General features: G+C 46.0%; 1 long non-coding RNA gene across 1 annotated transcript; it reads left to right on the forward strand.

Moving 5' to 3' along the window:
• The first annotated feature begins 2266 nt into the window (after positions 1 to 2266).
• LOC134172464 (uncharacterized) lies at positions 2267 to 3113 on the forward strand. The gene is made up of 2 exons (XR_009967938.1): positions 2267 to 2536; positions 2826 to 3113. It is a non-coding gene; the product is annotated as an uncharacterized LOC134172464 (long non-coding RNA).
• The last annotated feature ends 9246 nt before the right edge of the window (positions 3114 to 12359 follow it).

Below are 12359 nucleotides of genomic sequence, written 5' to 3' on the forward strand. Positions count from 1 at the left end.
CTCTAGCCATGGGCTGAGGGGCTTCCTCCAGCTTGTCTTGCTTTCCTGCTGCTGGAAACAAGACAGTAATAGTTGGTTGCTGTGAGGGACCCCAGTTTCTAAATCAGTTCCTAAATCAGGAACTGGGATCTTTAAGCTCCTTTTCAACCCAAACCACTCTGTGATACTCTGACATTTTCTTTAGAAATTAAAATGCCTGGAAAAAAAAGAAGTTTGGGGTTTTCAACCAAAAATAAGTTATTTTGTCCCAAAAAACTTGCAATAGGAACTTTAGCCACCTACCATAAGTCACTCCACTTTTAAGATCCAATGCCTTCAGTGACTCATCATCACGTATCACTACATGGGCATCATTTGATCTGTAGTCTATAGATGAGATCCCAGCATCACCTGTAGAGTTGAGGCATGAAGAACTCTTTACTGCAGCTCCCATTATGTAAGGCAAAAACATACACATGAAACAGAAAAAGAGAAACATTTTCAATGTTAAGAATGTTAAAAAATGTTAAAATTAAATGTTAAAATTAACATTTTCAATGTTAAGAATAATTATGATGAAATGTGTAAATTTTCATGTTAAATCCCCATGTTTTCAGATCAGCTGTAACTGCAGCTCTGTGATGGCACTATTAAGGCTCCTGTTGTAACTGCAGGCAGCCCGTTTCCCCTGCAGGAAGCTGCTCCAGTGTTTATTACAACACTGGGGTTACCTCCAGTGTTAACTAACAGCTGTCCCTAAGGTAGAGTGGCTAAGCTGTGATCCAGAAACCTTATCTCTTCATTTGCTGTCTCTTGCCCACCTCCTTTTTCTGACTTTGACTCTGAATTGAGGCAAACTGCACAGGAAGAAATTGTCACTGAAGCCACAAGACTCTGGGTTTCCCGCTTACTGCTGAGCATCTCCTCCTGTAGTGATACCCATCCATAGCTCATGTGGTCCAGCGCTTCAGAAGCCATGGAAAAGGAGGCAATTAGAAGTAGAATGAAATTCCCATTTTCCTGGCTGGCTTCAGAAACATGCAAGCTCCATCAGGTCTCTGAGCTGTTGCTTATCTGCAGGTTTCTCTTGTTTGATCTGAAGATTCCAGTTGACACAGTCCTGACGCATTTGGGTAATAGATGCCAGCTCCTTGGATTGCTTTTCCAAATGCTCACTGGAGGAGTTAGGTGGCTTTAGTTTTACACCAGATATCAAACAGCAGCTCCAAACATGTTAAGTTCTTGAGTGCTCACTTGAAAAGATCCCCAGAGAGCCCCATTGTGGAATCCTTTCCCTGCCTTCACAGATTTTATTTTAAGCTTTACAGCGAGCTTTTTGGTCTTTCCTGGACCTGAATTGTCTCTGGTCTGTCAGCCACATGGTGCAGATGTCTGCATCCCCTTCCCTGCCAGCATTCTCCCAGTTATTATTCCCCAAACCTGATCTTCTTGTCTGAGCCTCCATGTGTTAAGGATCCCTTTGGGACAACGTGATTACTTCCCTCTGCCTGTTGTACATCCCTGACAGCTTGCCTGGCAAAAGCCAAGCTTTGCCCACAGGCAGATATTAATCTCAGAACTGGTTCATCCTGAGGAAAGAATTGCCATTAGGTGGAATTCAGTCCTCTCACCACCTGGGTTAGTCACCAAATCTTCTATCCCTGCAGTAGAAGAGACCTAATAAAGAGCCCAAAACCAGCTAGGGACCAACTCAAAACACCCAGAGATACTTCTTCAGCCTAAATTAAGCCATGGAATTCCTTGTTATAGGATGTTTGGGTGTAAATAGTGCTAGAAGAGTAAATTGAGGGAAAAATTCATCTGGAGCTGTTAAACACAAAGCTATTAAATTGCTGGAACTCTGGGAATACGTGCTTCAAATCTGCCTTGTTTGCCTTTTCCTAGGCATCTGTTATACACGTATCAAAGGGTGGCAGAACCTTTGGTCAGCTACTGTGTCAAAGGACCACACAGGCCCTTGTACGTTTAGATCATGTTCCATTACAGCCTGTATTGCTCTTTCAGAGGACCTTGCTGCTATTGAAAGCTTAATGCTTTTCCTCCTTTCTATACACAACCACAACTCAAGAGCATGACAAAGCTGCAGTTTGTGCACTGGGATGATTCTTGGGATTATGGAATGCCCAAACCTGTTTTTCTACTAAAGGCAGGAGGATTGTCTCTCCCAAGGCTTAGCCTCTGCTGTAACCAGAAAGCAATGCTCCATCTCATGCTGCTTCTGTCTTCCTTTGCATTGCACCCACAGTCGTATAATAAATAAATACTTAAAGCTTAAATTTATACTTAAATAGTTAGGAAAACTCTTTAAGCATAAAGCTTAAAGCACCATGCTTATGAAAGTGCTATCAACCACTAAACAATGTATAGTCTCTTTTGAACTCTTCAATCAGATCTTAGAACTCCTCTCAGCCTGTCATGCACAAGAAGGGCTGGATTGTCCCACATGTACCAGAGCTGGTCAGTAACCCATTGGTCAGAGCCACTCAGCATTTCTTCAGGATTTCCCCAGCATTACTCTCTGTATGAGGAATTCCAGGTACAGATATTTATTAAACATGGAATCCTGATTTCAGCTACCTCAAAAGCAACTCCATGAAAACACTGGCATGAATTTGCTGTTTCTGCAAATAAATATCTTAGAAAACGAGACAAAATCAGACAGAATTGGTGAATCCTGGACAATTTTGTGTTGCATACCTTGGTTATCCAAGATACCACACGTCTCAGCTCTGGTGTGAAACATTCCCTTTCCTTCTGGCTCCAAGACTCATAAACAAGCCATCCATTACACCACTTATAACAAGCCTATTGCCTTCCCTTGCCAGTCCTAAATGAGGGAGCAACAGGTACCTGTGTGTCTGTCCTGATGGTCAAGGAATGATTCAAACCCTTTGCTACCAGGATCAAGCAAACAAGAAGCACGAAGTCAAGCAAGCTGCACCTCTGCTGTGCCTGGCTGCCATCTCCTGCTCCCCTTCAACAGATGGGAAACACCCTGAAGCAAAATTAAGAAGAGCCCTGTTTATTTTGGGACTGCAGATTACTGTCAAACGTGAAAAGAGACAATTATTTCCATTGTGGAAAATGTGGCATTAACGAAGGAGCAGTTCCCCGCGCCTGGGCTTTGTGTTTTGCGTTTCTCTAAGGAAGTTTTCCTCTCTTTCTTTGCAGCACAGGCTTGAATTAAGTGGGCAGAGAGGCATTTAAATAAAAATATTTGTAAACGAAGTGGTTTTCCTGAACAAAGTAGATCCAGATGACAGAACAGTCTGTCGGCTGCAGCATCTCGGTGCCTGCCGTATGACGGCCCCTTTGTTTGATGGCAGGATGGAGGAGGCAGGGCATTTTTAGAATCATAGAACCATAGAATGGTTTAGGTTGGAAAGGACCTTAAAGCTCATCCAGTTCCAACCCCCCTGCCATGGGCAGGGACACCTCACACTAGACCATGCCATCCAAGGCTCTGTCCAACCTGGCCTTGAACACTGCCAGGGATTGAACATTCACCACTGCTTTGGGCAACCTGTGCCACGGCCTCACCACCCTCACAGTAAAGAACTTCTGCCTTATATCTAACCTGAACTTCCCCTGTTTAAGTTTGAACCCATCACCCCTTGTCCTATCACTACAATTTTGGCCACAAATATCACCAGACCTGAACACAATGAGGACTGTGGTAAAGCTGATGATAGCTGGAGAGCCCAAAGGTGCAGAAGATGCCATGGAGGTGCAGAAGACCTCACTGGTGTCCAATGGATTTTTCAGAGGGCAAATAGACCCTGGCATCATGGTGGTGGTGTTGGAATGTGGGAGGCAGTGTGGATGAGCAGCTTCAGAGGCAGCATCAGCTCTAAACAGCTCGAGCAGTTCCTCAGGTTGCAGTGAGGGTGCTGAGGCACTGGCACAGGGTGCCCAGAGAAGCTGTGTCTGCCCCATCCCTGGCAGTGTTCAAGGCCAGGTTGGACACAGGGCCTTGGAGCAAGCTGCTCTAGTGGAAGATGTCCCTGCCTGTGGCAAGGGATTGGAACTGAATGAGCTTTAAGGTCCCTTCCAACACAAACCAGGCTGGGATTCTGTGAAGAGTTTCTCATTCCTCAGAAGGTCAATGTCAAGGTGGATGCCCCTTCTCAAGGACAGCCAGCAGCTAAGGCTTCTCTGGAGCCGTAGGTGACCCAAGCTCAAAGCCCTTCCTTAGGGTGGGTCTAAGTAGTCCCCACCTCATTGAACAGGTAGTTGCATTTCCATTGTTTTCATTGAAAAGCTTCAAACAGGCTTCCCAGGAAGTGTCCCTGGAAGTGTTCAAAAACCATGTGGATGAGGCCCTCAGTGACATGGGTTAGTGGTGACCTTGGCAATGTTGGGGGATGGTTGGACTTGATGATCTTAAAGGTCATTTCCAGCCTACCTGCTTCTATGATTCTGTTCAAAACCAAGCTCTAATCCATCCTGAAGACAAATAGAAGGAAAACCTTGGAAGTACAGGATGGGAAACACACTCCTTGCCCATCAACATGAATTATTACCCCAGGCTTGTACTTGCTAACACAGTTCCTGCCCATGTTGGTCACCTCCCATGGATCACCTCCGGAGTGGTGGCTCCTATGGAGGTCTGCAGGGCAGCGCTGCACCTCGGACTGCTGCAGAGCTGCATATGCCAGATGCCAGGAGAGTGCCAGGTTCAGCTCTGTGAGTTGTTATTTTTAATTCTTAATAGTGCCCTGAGGCTTTTGTGACTTTCCATTGTTCATTTCTAGGGGGAACTGCACTGCCAAGGTCTGTTCACTTGTTCTGGCTCTTTCTGCAAAGGCCTGAAGTGCCTTTTTTCTCCCCTATTTGTTCTCAGAAATAAAGCATCTCTGCAAACGGCATGTATCAGCTTTCCACCCTCCCTGTGCCTTAACCACAAATGTCTGACTCCTGACAGCTTCTCTCCTCCTGAGTTGGTCTTTCTGCAGTGACTGCTTACATTTTCCTGTTCTGTCTGTACAATGATGGTGAGGAAGGAGAACTCATCGTACAGAATACATGCATGGACCAGCCTTCTGCATCATCAGGATGCGCATCTCCATCCACTGAGATGTGGGGCCTGGACCGTCTCCCCAGTCCCCATGAATTATATCCTATATTAAATGGCCTGTCACATTACTGAAGGCGACACTGGTGTATTTGATTAGTAAGGAAGCTCTGAAGGAACCCATCTGTCTTAGCATTTATCTCTTTCATGGGTTTTCTTTTGTCCAAAGGAATCATTTACTCTGATGTGAAATAATGCAAGATCTGGCATCTTTGGGGATTTCAGCAGGAAGCTATCCTCCCTGAGCCTCATTTTAATCTCTTATTGTCATAAATCAGGAATAACCGCAAGAAAGTCAGTAAAATTAAGCTTGTGGAAACTGATGTACAAGACTTGGGGCCTCTGATTGCCACCAGCAATGGAGATGAGCTCACCCCCTGAATCTCTTCTCCCTCTGTACGCAAACGCCGCTGATCTGTTGAGATGCTCAGACGTGGCTTTGAACTTTGTATGCTGAAATACAGCATCCAGGCTTTGGAAAGTGGCTCCTCACGTGATGTTACTGACCAGGTAGAAGATATTAGAACTTATGGGGAAAAAGATCTCTTTTTGAGGGATGCTCAGGCCAAGCCAATAGAAATAGGAAATTCCAGTTGTGCAGAAAAGCTTTTGAACCTACTCTCATCCCAGCCAAGGTGCTGCAACACACTTCCTACTTGGATCTATTAAAATGATGGGTATGGATCAGATTCAAAAAGCCAATCTAAAGGCTATTTCTGTGATATCAGAGCAGCCTGTTGCTATAAGTGGTGTGACCGTAGGAGCACCAGGAAGCAGCATTTTGCCTTTGTTCTGCCTACACATGAGATGCGGTCAGGAAAAATGATTTTACATCTCTTTCAGAATGGCTAAAATCTGAGCTTAGTTTCTATTCTGCTTCAGTTTAATGGAATGGATTCTGATTAAAAGCTATGCTTAACTGGAGCTGCCAAGATAAGAGAATACTTGAAGATTTTGCTATGTTGAAAATATGAATTTAAGAACAGAAAAGATTTCATTTTTCGTTCATTTTCCTTCAACATTTGATTTGTCTTGGACAGAAAGAATTGTCCACTCGCTTTCATAGTCTGGGGAGATGCTGAGATTTCAGACCATGCAGGAAATACCTAATAATGGCATTTCTTCTTGCCATTCTCATGCTTTCACATTAAGGTTTGGCATGAGACCAGGTTTAAGTATGAAACACTGCCTGTCTGTCAAAGCTTTGTGGTTCTTCCACTGATGTCTGGGTACCTCATTGTTTTTGTTAAAGCCTGAGAGATGCACAGAGAAGTGACCTTTCTGCTTTTGTAACTTGTATAAATAAAGGGGCTTGGAAACTGCTGCTGGCAGCTCTGGGTGATGGAAAGCTGAAACTCCACTTGGTGAGAAATGTTCACTTGTAAAACTGAGATGTTGTTCAGAGTGGAAGTGAAAAGAACGTCTTCATGAATTTCCCTTCGACTAAAACGCCGAAACATTTCCACTTGTAGCTGTCAATGCATCATCTTCTGCTTGTGTGGAGCTGCTCTGGTTTTATAGCCTCAAAACCAGAAGCTGCACGTTAAGTGTGACTCCTTGGTACATGCAGGAATATTTCATACACTTTGCAAATGGCCATGATGTTAGCCAGAACACTGATTTTGAAAGCAAAGCAGGGGATGGGGAGCTGTGGGAGAGGGAATTGCTGTGCTGGGGCTCGGCACATCAGCGGGGCAGAGGAAGGAATGGATGGAAGGAAGGACAGAGATCCCTCAGCTGTGCCCTGATTCCTGTTTCAAACTCCAACCAGTCATGGCAAAGTCTTGCTCTTTGCAGGAGATCTTGCTGCTCACTGAACACTAGTGAAATGATGAAATGGCAACAGCCCAAAACAGCTTTAGCCTCCAGAACTGGACACTGATTCCCTGCAGCCTTCCTAAAACTCAACTCCCCTTGTTGGGTTTGCTGCTATGTACAGGAGGGGCAGTCTCAACTACATATCCTGATGGGGAGGGACTCCTCATTAGGGACTGTAGTGATAGGACGAGGGGTGATGGGTTCAGACTTAAACAGGGGAAGTTTAGATTGGATGTAAGGAAGAAGTTCTTTACTGTAAGGGTGGTGAGGCACTGGAATGGGTTTGTCCAGGGAAGTTGTGAATGCTCCATCCCTGGCAGTGTTCAAGGCCAGGCTGGACAGAACCTTGGGTGAGATGGTTTAGTGTGAGGTGTCCCTGCCCATGGCAGGGGGGTGGAACTGGATGATCTTAAGGTCCTTTCCAACCCTAACGATTCTATGATTCTATTCTATGGTGTCTCAGGATGCTGCAAGGTTTAATTAATCCCATAATGCTACCTGAAGAAGTGCAAATCCTCCCAACTAGCCTAGCTAGGTTTGTTTTTAAAACCTCCTAGACTAAGAAAAAGAAAGTGTCTGCTGATGTGAACATCTGACAAGACCATCTACCCATCCCCATCTTCCTTCTAGTGGAAGGTGTCCCTGCCCATGGCAGGGGGTTGGAAGTGGATGAGCTTTAAGATCTCTTCCAATGCAAACCATTCTATGACTCTGACTTAGGGTTTTATAAACTATCTGGTCTGAAACCTTTCCTTTCCATTCACTTAAACCACCCTGGCAAGCTCACAAGTAGAGCAGCATGTTTCCCCCCATGTGTTTCTCTACACGTGCCCTCCTGTCTCACTCAGGGATGTGAAGTGGAAGCCACCCATGGCCCTGGCGAGCCTTTGCTCCATGGCCCTTCTCCAAGGGGACAGGCTCCACTGCTCTCCATTGGGTGCTGGTGGGGACTGCATCTCTTTTGTGATGGCTGTCATCAATTTGTTCCTCTCTAATTTCTTTACCCTCCCCCCTGTTCCAGATCATCACACAGACATCAAGAGGATGTGATAGGCATGTTTGAATAAGACAAATGAACAAAGACATTCCCCCTGCACTTCCCACTGGATAAATTACAGATGGGCCTGAATCAGTCCCGCCTCCTTGATCCAGCATGTCGTTATGTATCTGCCACTGTTGCTTTCCAAAAGGAAGGATGAATATAGCTTTAAATGATTAGCTGCCTTATGTACTACTATGTCTCAAAGCAACGGGGGGTAACATGGGCAAATAACTACACAGGCAAGGAAGTACATGAGGGCTGAACATTCAGGACTCTAACAACTGTGGTTTCTTTATAAAGAGCAATAAAGATGGTTTTAATGTACTGTATATGATGCAACAGATGCAGGATGCCTCTGGCAAAACTCCTCTGGTCCAAAGCTGGCTGAAGACAGTTTGATGATTTGCAGGGAGTTACAGATCCCAGAAGGGGGATTGTACATACCTGTCAGCTGGTAATCAAAGCTCAAACGGGCCTTGAAAAAGCCTAATTAGTACTGACACCAGCATAATGCTGGGAGCTCGGGAGCAGGCGGCAGAGGCGGGATTTGGTGCCTCTGCTCCAACCTCAGCCTCGATGCATCTCAGGGTCCAGTTCATTCTCACGTGTGCCTGTGCCTCTGTGCCACCACACTGCACTGGTCTTGTCTCTGGGCTCATCAGGAACAAACATCAGTTCACGCTCGTGACTATACCTTCTGCCAAAGACAACTTCAAGGGTGTGCTGACATTGATAAATGCAGGGCAAGAGCACAGTCAAGGGATAACAAAATCCCCTGTTAAAAGAAGCCCATGGCAAGTAAAGGAAGAGGCTGCAGCCTGTCATCTCCCAGACATACAATGATTCTTCAGCCTCAGGTTTATACCTAGATTTAGACTGAGTCTTCAAACCATGACATGGAGCTCCTGCCCCTTTCCTTCTTGTAGTGAGAGCTGCAAACACCCTTTTCCTTTACCAGGATTCAAACCAGTTTTACATACCAGGATAACTGTATTGCTTGCCTTCATAAACAAGGTCACTTGTTTGATTTAATATCCCACTTGAAGTGCCACCTAGAGATTTTCTTGGCTTCCTTTGCTGCCTGTTGCCTGTACAATCCCTCCATGTTATCTGCTTACAAAAGCCTTCCCAAGCTCCTGTAACTGATGCACTAGAGACAAGTTTTGCACCAAAGCCCAGAGACAGAGCAGGAACCGCAAGGGGAAAGCAGGAGTTTCATTGTATGTTGCTCACAGGTGGCTGCAAACAGTGCAAGTAGCTACCTGTGACTGAGATGAGCCCATGTCTTGCACAGTTTGGCCCAGAACTGGATCCAAAGCTGGATTTCCCCATGGACTTGCAGCTATGTCATTGTGATGTTCAGCAGTGCAATGTCCAGTTGTGGGTCCAGCTCCAAAGTTTCACAAAGGCCTGGGAGAAGAGGGTGGTCTTAAGGTCCTTTCCAACCAAAACTTCTTTATGATTCTATGATGAAACTATGCCTACCTCCACATTACCATACACTGCACATCCTCCATACCCCCAGCCTCTTCTAAGAAAGACTGGAGACAGCAGAAACTTAGCTCTGAAGCCTCTAACAGTGTCAGAAAGAAGGGAAAGGGAATATTTCCTGCTTGCTTTGTTAGAACTAGGGAATAACAAGTATTCTGTCTGCAGATAATTTAGCAGAAGACTTTGTTGGTACCATCAGACACCGATCACCACGCACGTTTCAAGCTGATGCAGTGACGCAGTGCCAGTCCTGAAAGTGTCTGGAAATGGCTCTTTCAAGTGCATTTAACAAGAGCCTGGTGTGGCTTCATACCTGAGCTGGGTGAGATGGGGCAATCTGGACTTGATTTCTCAACGCGGTCAATGGGATGCTCATGGGATGAAGAGTGAAGAAGGGAATTGTGCTCTGTGCAACAGGAGCACTTCAGAACCCCCTATTTTGTGAAGAATTTTTATCTATTTTTAGAATTTCTCCCCAAAATCCCAACAAAATTCAAAACCAAACAGAAAGCTCTGCACATCTCGAGGGAAGATGCAACCAGAATTCATTCTCATTCCAGAGAGAGGGAGGTAAACAAGTGGGATAATCTCAATGGTCATCTGGCCAGAAATGACCAAGTTTTCACAAGCCCCATATGAAAATGTCCATTTGTCTGGAAACCACAACAGCCCTGGTGGTGCCAAGGGGGGAGATCTCCAGGAGCAGCTTCCAGGCAGGAGATGACTTTATCCCCAGGGCTCCCATTGTTCCACAAAGATGGCAGCTGGCCTGGGCTGGGAGCAACACGGGATCCAGGACAATGCAGTGGGGTTGGTCCCAGCATCCCATGCTGGTTTTCTTCCTCCTGCTTCTGCAGTTTGGTCTCCCCAGCAGCCCTCCTGTCAGCACGGTACCACCGTCAGCCACAGGACATAGCCCCACACATTAATGGCTCCAAGTCGTGGTGGGTTGCGCCCACAGTAGCCTGGCAGCCTATCTTTAGCATAGAATCCCAGCCTGGTTTGTGTTGGAAGGGACATTAAAGCTCATCCAGTTCCAACCCCTGCCACGGGCAGGGACACCTTCCACTAGAGCAGCTTGCTCCAAGCCCCTGTGTCCAACCTGGCCTTGAACACTGCAAGGGATGGGGCAGCCACAGCTTCTCTGGACAACCCCTTCTGGTGCCTCACCACCCTCACAGTAAAGAACTTCTGCCTTATATCTAACCTGAACTTCCCTTGTTTCAGTTTGAACCCATCACCTCTTTTCCTATCACTACAGTCCCTGATGAAGAGTCCCTCTTGGGCATCACTGTAGGCCTCCTTCAGATACTGGAAGGCTGCTTTCTGTTTGAAAGGAAGCATATCCAAGCAGCCTGGAAGTTAGAACCCTCAGATATCATCCATGCAACTGCCAAGGATATGTAGACAGCCTTAGTTCTGTCCTCTCTGAATCTAAAACCAATAGCAAAGCATCTTTTACCTTTTACTTGTAAATTCCCTAATGGGCAGGCCTGGGCTCTGGACAGATGATGCCAGTCGTTCATGATGCATTTACTGGTGCTCTATGGAGGGTACACTGCTCAATTCCTTGGCCAGATCTTCCCCTTCTTTCTACAACCTACCTTGCAAGAAAAGCAGCTATAAAGACAGGAAGCATTCTCCTCACCTTAGCTTGCCAGATGAATGACTTCAGGATGACTGGAGCGGAGCAAGAGAGAAGGAAGATTATCCATGCCCTGAAGGAGTGCAGTCAGGAATGGAAAGAAACACGAGGTGCTATATCGAGATCTGATGCAAACAAGGGAACTGCTTGTAAACTCCTGAATTAGACCAATCATACTAAATTTATGGGAATGCAAAAAACCCAGTCTCATCCATTGATGTCTCTTGCCAGTTGTCAGCTTGCCAATGCAGTTTTTAGACTAGAGGAAGTGACATGCATGCTCAGGTTTTTATCTTCCCTTCCACTCAGTGTTAGGGTTCAGGCAAAGATACCTTTTGGTAGTGGAAGTTCATCTTCTGCATTTATGTGATGCATGCACACAAGCTCAACAAGCACTCTTGCACTTGATCACGGGCAGTTCTTCACCTAAAACACACTTAAACATGCCTAAACCACTTAAACGTGGTTCTATTCCCTATGCTTGTCCAGCCTTTGATGGACTGAAGGGAGAAGCAGTGCATGTGATCACCCACAGGAGCAATCCATGTGTCTCCTGGCATGACTGAAGCTGGATCACACCTTGCAATGCCACGCTCTGGTCTGCCTGGGCAAGCACAGGCCCATCAGGCTGCATGTGCTATAGCTACACCCAAAGCCACACGCTTTCAGCTTCCCTTCCTTCCAATAGAGGCATTCCTCACAGCACAGCCTAGCAATAACCATGGACTTCAGAAAGAGTATTTATGTCTTTCAAGTTCAGGATGCTGGAGTGCTGCCAGATCAGGTCTAAAATGCTGTAGGATGAGAGCAAACAGCACTGGAATGGCTAACAGGCATGCATGATGCATCCATGAGCATTCCTGAAATGAGGATTCTCCTTGTTCTAAAAGATCCTTGACTTCTAAAACCCCAGCTCTTCCCTCGCCAGAGAAACCCTGTCCAGCTCCCAGTGTAGCTCTTATTTTGTAACATTATTTTTGCCAATAATCCATAAATTAGTGAAAGGAGATTTGACATTCTGTGATTCTATGAAACAGGAGCTCCCCAAACACCACTGTGGGGTGGAGCAGAGGCTGGGTGCAGCTCGGCAGCACCGCTCAGAGCAGCCACAGAGACCTGTATCCAAAGTCACGCCAATGGCATCCCTTGACAAATGTACATAGAAGGGAGACTTTGACACACAAGTGATTCTTTTCTGATGGAGACCCATATTAAAAATGGACCATTTTGGTTTTAGCAGTGCTTCAGGGTGGTGGCTATGGAGAAGGGCCCCTTGTGCTCTGTGCTGT

This window comes from Pezoporus occidentalis, unplaced genomic scaffold, assembly GCF_034315485.1.
Source record: "Pezoporus occidentalis ecotype Australia unplaced genomic scaffold, CSIRO_AGI_Poc_V1 ctg46, whole genome shotgun sequence".
NCBI classification, from domain to species: Eukaryota; Metazoa; Chordata; class Aves; order Psittaciformes; family Psittacidae; genus Pezoporus; species Pezoporus occidentalis.